This window comes from Mirounga leonina, unplaced genomic scaffold (genome assembly GCF_011800145.1).
Source record: "Mirounga leonina isolate KUSES-001 unplaced genomic scaffold, KU_Mleo_1.0 Mir_53, whole genome shotgun sequence".
NCBI classification, from domain to species: domain Eukaryota; kingdom Metazoa; phylum Chordata; class Mammalia; order Carnivora; family Phocidae; genus Mirounga; species Mirounga leonina.
Genome location: NW_023270807.1, coordinates 53,486,577 through 53,501,349, shown reverse-complemented (window position 1 = coordinate 53,501,349; position 14,773 = coordinate 53,486,577). Strand labels below are relative to the sequence as shown.

The 14,773-nt window shown below is 37.8% G+C and overlaps 1 long non-coding RNA gene across 3 annotated transcripts in view; it reads left to right on the top strand.

Annotated features, from left to right (window-relative positions):
- The first annotated feature begins 1,723 nt into the window (after positions 1 to 1,723).
- LOC118001439 overlaps positions 1,724 to 14,773 on the top strand; it is an 87,202-nt gene continuing 74,152 nt past the window's right edge. For 2 of the 3 annotated variants that reach the window (XR_004676694.1, XR_004676692.1), the window contains exon 1: positions 12,430 to 12,561. This is a non-coding gene — a long non-coding RNA (uncharacterized LOC118001439). Of the gene's footprint in view, positions 3,094 to 12,429; positions 12,562 to 14,773 lie in introns of those variants that run through there. The other variant, XR_004676693.1, reaches the window with a different exon arrangement.

Sequence of the window (14,773 nt, the reverse complement as noted above, 5' to 3'; positions counted from 1 at the left end):
TTTTTAAAGATTTTATTTATTTATTTGAGACAGAGAGAATGAGATACAGAGAGCATGAGAGGGAGGAGGGTCAGAGGGAGAAGCAGACTCCCTGCCGAGCAGGGAGCCCGATGCGGGACTCGATCCTGGGACTCCAGGATCATGACCTGAGCCGAAGGCAGTTGCTTAACCAACTGAGCCACCCAGGCGCCCCAACTTAAGTATGTTTCTAAGTCAATATCAAAAACAGATTTAAATGGAAGAGTCAGGGGAAATAGTTAACAGAAATCCTGAGCACACCAGGACAGAGAACAGAGGTTGAAGGAAGAGGGCCCATTCATGCCCTGAGGAAGGGAAGCTGAGGTTGAAATATGAATTAAACAGGGACAAGACCTTGACTGATGTGTGGTTCAATTTTCTCAATGTAATAGGAAGACTAAAGGAGGTGAGAGTGAGTAGTGGAATTGGAAGCTTGAGGTCATGGGTAAAAGTTTAGATTTTGCCTGGAGGACAGGAAGATGAACAAGAGAAGAGCTGATGATCAGTGTTGAGTGCCTGAATGTGGACATGAAAATTTGAGCCATATTCATTTTGTGAGGTTGTGGCATTTTCTGCCAGGTGTGGAAAGATGGAGAAGTTGTAAAAACCAGTTACAACCAAAGGCATATTTAGAGCAAGAGCAAATGAGTAACTGCAATTCTTGCATCAAGAAAAATATGAAATTCTATTGAATATTCAAATTCCAAGAAGGAAGGAATTGTGTATAGGAATTTTGAAAGCTTTTGTTGAAGTTGAAGTGATTATAAATTTTAAAGTTTTGATGCTAGAAAGAGTAAACATTAGCTCTCCAGAACATTTATTTACATGAACAGATACTGGACAAATGAACTCTTGCTGAATTTCTTTATTTTTACCTGACTATATTGATTGCCACAAATTCTAAATTGTTTTTTCTCTTTGCAAACATGGAACAACAACAACAACAACAAATCAACCTTTAAACTCTTTTAAACAATATTCAGAAACTGGTTAGCTACTATGCATGTTAAGCTTGAAATCTTGACAGCCAAAGAACAAGTACATGTATGCATTTTAAGTGATTTCCTCCATCATCATTTTAATGCTACTGGAATCATCCACTCTGTTAGGTGCTCTAATCATTTATTGATTTTCGGGTAACTAGCATGGCAGCAGCAACAAAAGCCTTACCACATTTCTGTCTAGAATTTTTGCTGTATCACAGCACCTGCTGTGAGGAAAATTAAGTATAGATGAGAGATCCTTGTTGATTTTACTCCCAGCAGGTTCCACGTGAAAAAAAAAAAAACAACTTTGGTCCAGGACATCCTGAAACAAGAGAAAAATAAAGAGAAATGAAGGGGATCTGAAACAATAAAAGGTAAAATAAGGTGAAAAAGTGAACAAGGTAAGACATAATTTTTAAGAATTGTGAAATTCAGAGGCTGAGAAGAAAGGGTATCCCCAGTATTTGATTGGGGAGAGAGCGAGGCCTGGGAAGTGCCCATCGTCAGAGGAAGTCAGGAGTTGGTCTGATTCCAGGGCTCTTGGCCTCTCACACGGTTCTTTGGCAAGTGAGTATCCTCTGGAGGCTGCTAATGGCTGAGTACCCCTCAGGGGGAGTTTATGAAGAGCATTAGGTAACATAGAGCCTTGTTTAACTTAGTTGCTACATTCCATTTTGCTACTAAAGATTTCATAAGTTGCCAATATTTTCTCTTTGTTATTTTAACATTGTACTGTTTGTTTGGGAAGACAGAATTAGAATGAGGTGTATTTTAGGCCTGACTAAAATAAGATCAGGGCCAAGAAACTTCTCACCAAATGTCTCATTGACTCATTATTTTGACTTAGCCTAGGAAGCTCAAGGAAGCTGCTGTTTCCAAACCACCTAGCTGTTACATGCTACTCTCTTGACAGCACCTGCTTCAGCCCATCTACGCCCTGTTTCTGTTTCTGCCTTGGGAAAAGGACGTGCCCAATGTGGAGTAACTGAAAATCAACAGAAACATGCTCATTGAAAATATGGTTAAGGGAAGTAAGTTTTTTATTTATGAATGTGACAAAGGTAACAGCTTCTTACAAAAAAATAGTGCTATAAAATAAAAACAGTCCAAAGAGAAAATAAAATAAGAATCTCAGTGTTTAACTTCACACCATAAAGCCCTAATGCTTTATTTTATAGGAAATCCTCTTAGGTCTTCATCCAGAGGCCACCTGATTATCTACTTTTTTAAAATTTACAAATGGCACATGGGATAGGTAGATCTAGATATTGCTGAGAAATCCACTCCACTGCAGACTCCATGAGGACAGAGACCATATTTATCTTACGCAATTTTGGATTTCTAGTGTGTGCATATGCTTACCATACAGTAGCAGCACAATAAATATTTGTTGAATAAATGAATAAATGAAAATTAGTTAGGGTGATCAGGAAATCTAGATCTTTCCCATTACCCAGATGTGTGCTATATCCTGAGATACCTGAAAAATCTCAGTTGTGATGCTAACAGTCTTGCCTTTTAGAAATAATTGGAATGGAAAATGTTTCACTTTTTTCCTGAGGCCTGTTAGTTTTGTGTTGAATGATCTAAAATGTAAAATTTATAACTGAGAATATTGGCAACTACTTAGATTGAAAACAAGCTATCTTCAAAATAGTGACCTCCAGGTAGAAAATTGATATACTTTTATTAGCTTCTTAAGCCAGGCTTATTTTTAATGTACCTTGCATGTCTAAAACATATACTTTCTCAAACTTAACTCTAAGTTATGATGCATATAACCTAAATATTGCCTCAACTAAGAAATTTTTGATCAAAGGAACAAGCAACTTATTACCTTAATTCAGTGTAAGGGAGCTGGTGCCTCAGTTAAAATTTCCTGTTTTGTCCTTTTATAGAAGTAAAGCTTAGTTCTGTGAGGGCATTAATGATAGATTTTTTTTTTAAAGTTTTTTTAATCTAAAATTTCTGTTTCCTGAAAGTTCCTTTTTGCAGGATGTGTTGCTGTTCTCTGTCCTTCATCCTGGGCCCTTCCCTCAACAGTCTGGTGGTCCCTGACTGTCTGCTCACATTTCAGAGTGAGACCCAAGTAGGTGACAGGAAGCCCTCTCTGCATGTATGTGGACTGGACTATGGCCTGGTGGGCTTCTCTGTAGCCTAATCCAGCCAGGTAGTTTCACTGCAGAGCAGTAGTCATAAGGGATCTGTTAGGGCTTTCCTCTAGGGATGTCACCCCAAGAAAGAAATCCCCCAATCTCCTGCTTTTGAGTTATGGATTATTGAAACTGGATTGCCAGTTTTCTCCAAGCCCAGAAGTAGAAGGGTATTAGGGTTTCATCATTTATAATGTAGTACTTGATATGCAAAAGCTTTTTATCTTGATGATGTCCCAATAGTTCATTTTTGCCCTTGCTTCCCTTGCTTTTGGTGATGCGTCTAGTTAGAAGTTGCTGCAGGGGAGATTGAAGAGGTTGCTGCCTGTGTTCTCCTCAAGGATTTTGTTGGATTCCTGTCTCACATTTAGGTCTTTCATCCATTTTGAGTCTATCTTTGTGTGTGGTGTAAGGAAATGGTCCAGTTTCATTCTTCTGCGTGTGGCTGTCCAATTTTCCTAACACCAGAGAAAGAGAATTATCGTATAACCTCACTCATATGTGGAATTTGAGAAACAAGGCAGAGGATCATAGGGGAAGGGAGGGAAAAATGAAATAAGACAAAACCAGAGAGAGAGACAAACCATAAGAGACTCTTAATCTCAGGAAACAAACTGAGGGTTGCTGGAGGGGAGGGGGATGGGAGGGATAGGGTGGTTGGGTGATGGACACTGGGGAGGGAATGTACTATGGTGAGCACTGTGAATTGTGTAAGACTGATGAATCACAGGCCTGTACCCCTGAAATAAATAATACATTATATGTTAAAAAAAAAAACCAACCAAAAAAACAAACAAACAAAAATGTTGTACCTGACTAACACAATCTGTGGAATCAGCCCCACCATCTTTGTGGAAGTGACATATAGATGAGAACCCGAAGGTTAATTCGGGTCCTTGAACAGGTATATTGTTTGATAACTTTAAAGATTTGAGGTGTTACCAAAACCCAATGGGCAAATAGAGGTAGGTTGGAGCAGAAGTGATTGACAGGGGGCAGATTGTGTAAGTTGTTAGAGGCCATATTTAGAATTCTGGATTGATTCTAGGTATAATGAGAAGCCATATAAAGATGTTAAGGAGAGTGGCATGGTTAATACTGGGTTTCTAATAAAATAACTCTGGCTGCTGCAGGGAGAATATATTTTAACAGAGCAAAATTGTGAGTCAAAGAAGAGTTAAAGGCCCTTGGGAACTACAGGCTGTTTCTGTAGTTCAGAGTGATGACTTGAAAATCAAGACCAAGGATGGAATTCTAATCCCAGTAACTGTAGAGAACTGGACTGACCCTTCCACAGATAACAATTATAATACATACATGTGTGTGTATGCATACATGTGTTTGTGTATATATAACTTGAAGGCATTGAAAAATGGCCAGAAGCAGGCAGAACTTAGAGAAAATTTAACTCTTAAAAGAAAACACTCATACACACTGGGAGAAACTCACATTTATATAATTTTTTTAAACACAAGTCACATGCCATCTGCATGATATAGAATATCTACACTTAAACTGAAAGCCAGAATTCTACTGGTTTGAGAAATGAGAGGATGGAGTTTGAGAATGCCAGAGTGACTGAAAATTTAGAAGAACCTCCTGCAAAGGAGGAATTTATAGTGAGGAAGACTAAAAATATGAAGATGAACTCTCTTCAAGTCCTTGGCTGACTTCTGAACCATGTATGCATGGGGGAGATGCCAAGAAGTCCATCCGAAAGTAAGAGCTGAAAGGATGGCAAATGGATAGAAATTTTAGATACTTCTCAAAGCAGAGAAGACAGAGTTCAGAGTTTGAGTCCTTTCAAATTAGGGAACTTGGTAAACCTCATGGATTTTCCACCCACCCACCCCTGCAAAACATAACAGTAAGCCTCCACAGATTCTAAATAATCATCCAGTGATTTAACTTCCTTCCAGAACAAAACCCAACACTTTCTGGGGAAAATAATAGATCCCAGCATTTCTACAATGAAACACAGTATCTAAAATACAACCCAAATTTTTAGACATGCAAAAAAGAAAAAAAAAGAACGTGGCCCATAATCAAGACAAAAAAGCAAATGAATCAGATATAAAAATTAGCATACAAAGACTTTAAGCTTGATTTTGTAAATATGTTAAATGACCTAAGGGGAACAATAGATATAAAGAGTGAACAGATGAGAAATCTCAGTAAATGTTGGTTCACAACCTAGGGAGTTCCCAGAGTGAAATTCAAAACTGGCCCCCATACACATAAGGCAAGCAGAGACCAAATAAACCACTCCAGGTTGGTAGATGGTAGTTTTAATAAGCAAAGGAACTTACATATGAGGCTTGTCTTGGGCATCTGCAAGACGAGTAGATCTCCATACTCACCCACCAGAATCTAAAGTTTATATAGAAGCCTCAGTGGGGTATCATATTCAGTCCAGATAGTTTCAACAACACATTCCTCTTGCAAGTCTGTGTCCTTGCAATGGCTCCTAGAGTGGGAACAGTGGTTGGAATGTACCTTTCAAGGACAGGGAAGGGAGTGAGGAGCCTCTGACTGCTTGGGTCCAACTCATGAGTCAATTAGTGGTTATTATTTTTTTTTTTTTTGAGGACCTCCTGTAATACTAAAGAATGAAAATCTATAAAAAACTAGAAATTTTAGAATTGAAAAGTACAGTTTCTGAAATGATAAAAATTCACAGAATGGGCTTAACAGCAGATTGGAGGAAGCAGAAGAGAGGCAGTAACTAAAAGATAGGTCAATAAAGATGATCTCATCTGAAGAAGAGAAGGAAAACCAAGACTGGAGAAAGAATTAACATAGCTCCAGTGGCCTATGGGATGATATCGAGTGATGTAACATATGACTAGTTTGAATTTCAGAAAAAAAAGGAAACAGAATGGGGAAGAAAAATATTTGAAGAAACAATGGCTCAAATTAAGTGAAAAACATCATCTGTCAGATCCAGGAAGCTCAGCATTTTCCAAAAAGGGTAAATATAAAAAGAGGAGCTGCACTTCGGGCACATCATAGTCAAAGTGTTGGGAAGCAAACACGGATTTCCGTCACATTGTGTACACAGGAACGGTGATATGAATGTTAGCTGCCTTCTCATTAGAAACATGGGAAGACTGAAGACAGTAGAATGGCATCTCCAAAATACTGAAAGAAAAATAAAAAAACTGTCGAGCTAGGATTCTATATCCAAGGAAAATACTCTTAAAACATGAGGGCAAAAATAGAAACATTTTCAGATAAACGAAAGCTCAGAGAATTAGTTCTCATTAGGCCTGTACTTTTAAGAAATATTCAAGGCTGGTCTTCATGCCAGAGAGAATTAACACCTGATGAAAATTGGATCTACTGGGAAGAAGAAAAGAGCAAGAAATGGCAAATATGTAGGTAAGTATAAAATATTACTCTTTTTTTCTACTCCTATTCTCTGCATAAGATGACTGAGGCTCATGACATTTGTAACACAAGTAAAATATATAAAAACAATAGCAAAATAATAGGAAGTAGTTAAGTGGAATTTTACTCTCACAAGATTGTTAATTTTACATGAATTAATATACCATTAAGTCTAAATAGACTGTGGTGTTAATCTGTAGGATAACCACCCAAAATGATACAAACAGATACAGCTAAAAAGTCAATATATGCTTTAAAATGAAATACTGAAAACTATTCGGTAACTCCTCCTACCCCCAAGAAAGTCAGGAAAGGAGGAACTAAGAATCAAAAAACGGGACAAATAGAAACCAAGTAGCAATATATCCATAATTGCATTAAATGTACATGGTCTAGCAGACCAATCCAAAGGCAGAGTTGATGACAGGAGAGATGAAATTGAAGGATGAAATGGAGAGATGGGTTGGTAGTAGATTCTGGCTAATGTAAAAAGTATGTATTGTGAAAACTACCTGATATGAAGTGATATTGCTGTATTTTATATGTTAGAACTTTCACAGATTTATCAGGCCTAACTTTAGAGCCACAAATAGGGTTCACTGTCACTAATGATTTACTTCCTTCCCTGCATCCACTGGAGACTAACGCACCCACCCAGGTACTAAATTTTCTCTTTCTTTTGGATGTTTATAGTCTGGAAGGCATTGAAATACCTAAAGAATAATATAACGGGAGAACTGGGGCCAATACACCCTTGGTCATTCCTTTCCAGAGTTATGACTTTCCTTTATACCATCCAGCACAATGTAGTGTGTACCTATTTTTTTTTTTTAAAGATTTTATTTATTTATTTGAGAGAGAGAGAATGAGAGACAGAGAGCATGAGAGGGAGGAGGGTCAGAGGGAGAAGCAGACTCCCTGCCGAGCAGGGAGCCCGATGCGGGACTCGATCCCGGGACTCCAGGATCATGACCTGAGCCGAAGGCAGTCGCTTAACCAACTGAACCACCCAGGTGCCCCTGTGTACCTATTTTTAATGACACCCAGGGGATAAGATTCCTCTTGGCAACTTAGAGCAATGCTTAGCAGTTTTCTCTGGAAAGGAATGTTTTATGTGTAGCATGAATCCCTTATGTTGCTCTTTGAGTTTATTTGAGTAAATTAAGAATTTGTTGAACACCTGCTATGTGCAGTACACTGAGGGATGGCAATTAAAGGCAAAAACAATAATAAAAAAGTGTCTCTATTTCTTACTAAATTTAAATATATGTGTGGGGAGAGCTATATAAATATTCAAGTAGTTAATTAAAGATACAAGAAATATGACAAATATTAATTGACTGGCAAAGACAATAAATGCAATATAATTCCCTGAGAATTATAGACGACTGTGAGACGGGCTGGTTAGGGACAGCTTCAGAGAGAACATGAGACTGTCCCTGACCCTGAAGTCAAGAGTAGGGTTCAGACTGATGGAGAAAAAGATGAGAGCTCATTCCAGGTGGAGAAAATTGAGGAACAGTGCTGTGTGCTAGTGGGTCGTTGTGCTTGAACTGGCCCAACTACAGCAGAGGATTTGAGTGGCCATGCACCAGGGCCTAAGACAGGAAAGGCAGGCTAGGCAGAACTCCTCAGTGAAGCAGTAGATACTGGTTATTTTGACTATCACTAGGAAGCCATGGGCTGTGGTTGAGGAGAAATATAATATGATGGAGAGACTATGAAAATTAACCTAGGGTTAGAGGCAAGAAGATTCCTCTTATTTTGACTTGAATATAGTCAGAGGAAGATTTGAGTAAAGCAGAGTTACATGTGAGAAAAGAATAAGTACATTTACTCTAGTCCACCTTTATAAAGCAGATAAGAAAATGCTAATATTGTTAATTGTGGAACCATTCCAATGACAGCATTACACATTGTTGAGTATCTGTGAATTTTAGCTCAAGGAAATTTATGTGACTTTAGTTATGATCTTTTAGTAATCATACAGTTATGTTTTCTAACAGCCTAGAACTCAATTTAGATGAACTGCCCTGGGTCCCCAGGAGAAGGGCCCAGAATTTAAGTCTGTCACTGCTGTGACTTTGTTATCTCTTCTTTGTTCACGGGGCATAGAAGCTTTCTATAGAAATGCAATTTTTTTATTAATAAAAATGAATTAATAATGCCTCCATAGAGGTTTTCATTTTGCATTTCATTTTGATTTCAGGCTTATTTCAACCTTCTTTGTGATAAAGTGGAGGCACATTTTTATCTTTACTTATTTGCTGTTGAAGATTTTTGTAACTCAAGTACCAAAATATCTAGAGCACCTGAGAATATGGAGACTTTAGAGTGCTAATTGGCAATATGGTACATTACCAGATAAGTACATCAGATGGAACTCTTAAAAAGAAATATCAAAAGCTCTTTTCTTCTACTTTTCTTGGTAACAGCTTTATTTATTATGAAATGCTGGAGATTGGGTCATAGGCTGAATTGGGAAGGAATTGGAGAAGATATTTTAATGTGAAAAAAAACTTTAGAGAAAAACTTATTCTTTTGAGCTTTCCTTGTGGTTTTGTATCATCTGCACCCGTGATGCTACTGGGTGTCAGTCGATGAAATTCCCTATGAATTATTCTCTGCTTTGCTTATGTCACCCTGGTATATCAAGAAAGCTGTCTATGTCAAAGGGGGCCCTGGCAAGAGTATGGAAGAGGACTCTGCAATTTGATGATGCAGTGACACTACCTGTTAGATCATTTCAGGGAAAATTTGGTAATAATTAGGCTGGATATGATTTATATAGTACTATTATGGATGATGTATGGAAGATGTTAGGAAACCATTTAATTCTGATTTCATTTCATTTTGGCATATATATATATATATATATATATATATATATATATATATATATAGGTTTGAATCATACCTGTTATTAAGATTTGGTGAATGCAGAGATCATTTAATGTTATCCAGAATTCTACAAGCCTGATGCAATTTGAGTACATTATAGATGGTCAGAATTACTGACTTTTTTAAATGAATCATTGTATGTTTCAAAGTAATTTTATATGTAGAACAAAGTATAGTAATTATTAAGATGTAGCTTTTGAATTATTTTTCTGGTCTCACATAAAACCTAACTTTAGACGAACTATTAAAAGAAATCAGGGAAAATTTTCTTGCAAAAAAGTATCTGCTCATTAGAATCTGGACAAAACCTTGGCCAGGCCACTTCCACCATGGGAAAATTCCAGGATAATTATTCTCCACTAACCTTTAAGGAGTGTGGAGAGGGTAGCCATTCAGAGATGGAAAAGGGTTATTTTGTCCTCCACCCTCCTGTTCTAAGATTTCACATGAATAAATTTTTAGTTTGCATGAAATGGAAGAACCCCACATATAAATACGAGAGATGGATATGCAATTATTCACATGTTGACTTTTATCTGCATCTCACAGTGGCTTTGTTTGATGAGATGTCTTAGTTTGTAGAGATGTCTTAGTTTGGCATGGCTCTATTTCTGGCTATTTTCACTTGCATTTGTGTTTGTGTGTGTCTGGGTTTCTGATCTCAGGAATGCTTTGCTGTGCTTCTTTATTTTTTCTCTTTTTGCAATTTCATGTGACTTATGAATCCTTTTCTCATATATTTTGTCTATTTATTTGAAGTAGCATATTAACAAAAGGCATTCAAAAGCATTACTTATAACAGATACTATAAAATAGCCTCAAATACTCAATTTAGTAAGGAGCTGGCAGAGGAATCAGAAGCTGTTTTGTATTCTCTTCAAAAGAGTGGAATAGTCCTGAGTTTGACTGTAGCAGAGCAAAATCATGATAAGATAGGGAGAAAAAAATTAGAGGAACTTCTTGTTCCTTACATTTTTTCTTGTTCTTGGTCTAGCCTTCCAGAACAAATGTGATACAGTATTAATACCATGCCTGTTCCTAATTGAAATCTATAATTTTATTGTGGTTGCATTTAGATAAATGCAATCAAATCCTATCCTGTAACTGATAAGGTTATCAGAGGGAAGGTGGGTGGGGGGATGGGTTAAGGAATGCCCTTGTCGTGATGAGCACCAAGTGATGTATGGAATTATTGAATCACTATATCGTATGCCTGAAACTAATATAACACTGTATGTTAGCTAACTGGAATGAAAATAAAAGCTTTAAAAAATCCTATCCTGTTGTGAACATGGAGACTCGAGTTTATGTCTCATCTCTGAATGTGTTATGTATAAATAGGGGGTTGTAGTGATCATGCCTCTTCTCTCGAGGATAATTGGGAAATTGGATTGCCACTTGACCCAATGTCTAAGGAAAGGAATGCCAGCTTTTATTCAATTTAGACTTCTAAGTATCTGTTGGATTGTAGCTAGGACACTGTTTGGGAGTTAAAATTCTTTATATTTTTTCCTAAATGTGACACCTTTCTACCGAATGAACTAAAATATGTATCTGATATCACTATGACTTTGCTTCATTCCATTCTCATTGTAGGCTGGACAGTTGCAGGTGATTGTGGAATGATTCTACTCCTGACGTTTGTAGATGAATGCAAAGTAGACCAGAGTGTAGGGAGGGGTTATTGATGAAAACAGTAAAAAATAATAATAATAATAAAGTTTGCCTAATAAGAATCAAAGAGCAACAGATTATGAAAATGTCATGTCAGCAAAAGAGATTTGAAGGCTGAAAAGGAAGCCTTGGTCATTGGTCATGGAAAACTTCAATATATTTATGGTTGGATTTTTTTTTCCCCCTGTGCATAATGGATAGTATTAACAAAACATTCTTTCTTGTGGGATGAAAATACTTTTCTTTGATTTTCTTCTGATCCTCATAGAATTTCTAATTGTAACCACAAAACTTAACTAGCTGCTTATATCCTGTCCTCTACTGTGTAATTTCAATCCTTGAACACTAAAAATGGTTTACCCAAAGGTGTGTGCACAGAGACGCCTGCAGAGAGATACAGAAAGCCTGTAGATGAGGCTCTAGGAAATGGCCGAGGTATACACCATCTGCTCTCTGTTCCCCTGAAGTGTTTGGTTTATCAGGGCACAGCAGGTAGGACTTCGACCCCCACGCATGGGTGGTAGGCCAGAAGGCAAGAAGTTCGAACTCCTAGACATTCCCATTCTGTTCTAAATGATTATTCCAGTCATAAAAACAAAAGTAGTACATTGCCTGTGAATGACAACTGGTTTAAAAATATTAGTTATAGAGGATGCTGTTTATTTCTAAGTTGAATTACTTTCCTCTCTTTCTTGATCCTGTTTATCTTATATAAATTAGGTAAATAACCAATTTACATTATAGAATTTTATTTTTTAATTTAATTTAATTTTTTTATTATGTTCAGTTAGCCAACATATAATATAGAATTTTAAAATGGCATTGTGAATGCATGGCCAAGTTCAATTTTAGTGGCCTTTCAAGATCACTGCCTTGGCTAGCTTTAGGAAGTAACTGTCTCTAGGTGGCAGCATTTCAAGCCTTTATAGCACATATTTTAAAATGTACAAAATGAGGTGGCTAGTGATGATTTGGGGGAACTGCCTAGTTTGCTGAGAAAACTCAAGGACTTGTTCACATTTTGGAACATGTTTGACATTAATTAAAGCCAAACTGGCAGGAAAATAACTGCCCATGAAATAAAATAAGACCTGGGACACCTAGGGGGGCACAGTTGGTTAAGGGGGTTAAGCGCTGCTTTCGGCTCAGGTCATGATCCCAGGGTTCTGGGATTGAGCCCCGCATCTGCTCCCTGCCTCATGGGGAGTCTGCTTCTCCCTCTGCCTCTCACCCCACTTGTGCTATCTGGCTCTCCTTCTCTGTCAAATAAAGAAAATCGAAAGAAAGAAAAAGAAAGAAAGAAAGAAACAAACAAACTAAGACTGTGTTTTTGTTCACAGCTGGGCTTTCTAAGGATCATCTAGGTGATTCTCCACCCACCACACCCTTTAGAGCTTTGGTGGAAAGAATACGCTCTCCAGCCATCCTTCTCAGAGCATGTGAGTGCCAAGGCGTCTGTGTGGCTCCCTCACCAGTTTAGCAAAGGGGAGGAATTAGGACCTGGCCCTAGTTGCATGCCCTGGACAATACCAGGTTGGATGTCTGTCATTACCATTAACATTTATTAACTGCTTATTGTGTGCTAACTTCATTATATTTACTTTACATATGCTTGTAGATTGATTCCTCACAGTAACCCTGACAGGTAGGCACTGCTATACTCCACTTTGCAAATGAAGTGCTAAGGCAGAGAGAGGTGATCTTGTCCAAGGTAATGTTGCTAGAAAAGTGGCAAAACCAAGGTCTGAAATCAGCCATCGTGCTCCAGAGATTTTGCACTGATCTCACATGTTCTACCGTATAGATAGTACTAGCAGGCAAAAGGCCTGGAGAGAGTGAGAAAAGTATAGCAACCGGTGTGGCGTAGCTTTTATCGGGCTTAAGGGAGAAACATCACTTCTTTATGCTCAGGGCTCTGCAGGGGATTCTTCTGAAGGTTTGGCATCTACTTTCTTACCCGGTAGTTCAATTCAATTCAACATGCATTTATCGAGTGCCTCTTGTAAGGCGCTAGGGACAGAGAGGCAGATAAGATACAGATAAAACTACACACTAAATCTCAGTAAGGTGTTCTTTATTTTATAAGTGTCCTCTGATGACAATTCTTTGCTAATGTCCTTGAAGGAGCAGAATGACAAGTGAGAATGCAAAGCTCCAAATGCATGCTTGTTTCTTAGTAGAGGTCAACCTCTCTTTGTGTGCACATCTCAAGTCATTCAATGAAGTACAACTGAAGATGTACATATCGGATGAGTCTGATTCACAGTGTCCTCTCTGGCTATCAGTAGCAAGCCATGGTAGCTTGAAGCTGTTTATTAACCTGCTGGTTCCAGTTGAGCTTCTCAGACCATGAACATGCAATAACTTTAATTGAAGAAAAAGAGTCAAGTCTTTTTTTTTTTCCCATCTCTGTATTTTAGATCATTTTTGCTTTTTTTTTTTTTTTTTATCATTTTTGCTTTGAACCCTGCTTCACTTGTTTTTTAAAATAGCAAACAGCATGTAGAAAAATCTATCATCTGTTAAACAGTCATGCAAAGAATGACATGGCCATCCTGCCTCTCTAGGAATGAAGACATCTTCTGAATTACTACCATCAAATCCCATGAATTACTTGAAATAAATAAATGGAAATCCCATCCGTTAGCTGTTTAGCAGCCAGTGAAATTCTTGATTCTGTGATTACCTTCTACAAGTGACTTTGAGAATTAGTTAGGAATTAGAAAATGTGAAAAGATGCTTGAACCTCATAGATATAATCACAAGAAAGACTTCAAAAGACTTGTTATCTTCATCGCTAATGTCTATGGGTTAAGTGGCACATTTCGAGGTAGAGGTAATTTGGGGCCACGTTATTGGTATCACCCCATGTATTTCATGATAGTAACAACAATAACTAATAGTTATTGAGCCAGGCCCTATGCTAAGTATTTAACAACGTATCATCTCACTTAATCCTCCCAAACATCTATTTTTCATGTAAGAAATGTACAGGCTCAGAAAGGTTACTTTTCCCGGTCACATAGCTAATGTGGCAGAGTGGGGCTACCCACATGGGAGATTTGTCTAAGTCCATACTCATTGCTACCTTTCCGTAATCTCTAACAAAGTCATTTTATTTATGAACTCTAGTTAGTGCCCACTCACTCAGTATATCACAGCCATAAGTCATTCCGGAATCCCTGAATTTTTGTGGATTTATGGTGAGATATAAATTCATCCCCTCATTATAGACCATCACTTCTCCAGATACCTTCATTTTACAACTTGTCATAGTCGTTATTTTACCTTCATTTGTGTTGTGGATTTCATTAGTGTCAGTATTAGTTATCTTTTGATGAAACCAATCACTCCAAAACTCTGTGGCTCAATGCAACAATCATCACTTATTACATCTTCTGGTTTCTGAGGGCCAGGAATTCAGATAGAGTACAACAGGGATGAATTATTTATGCTCCATAATGTCTGAAGCCTAAGCTGGGGCTGGAATCATCCAAAGGCTCGCTCACTCTAGTGTCTGGCAGTCGATGCTGGCTGTCAGCCAAGGGCCTAGCTGAGGCTTTTGTTGGAATATCTATACATAGCCTCTCCATCAGTCCTGGGCTTTCTCACAACATGATGGCTGACTTCAAGAGAAATTATCTCAAGACA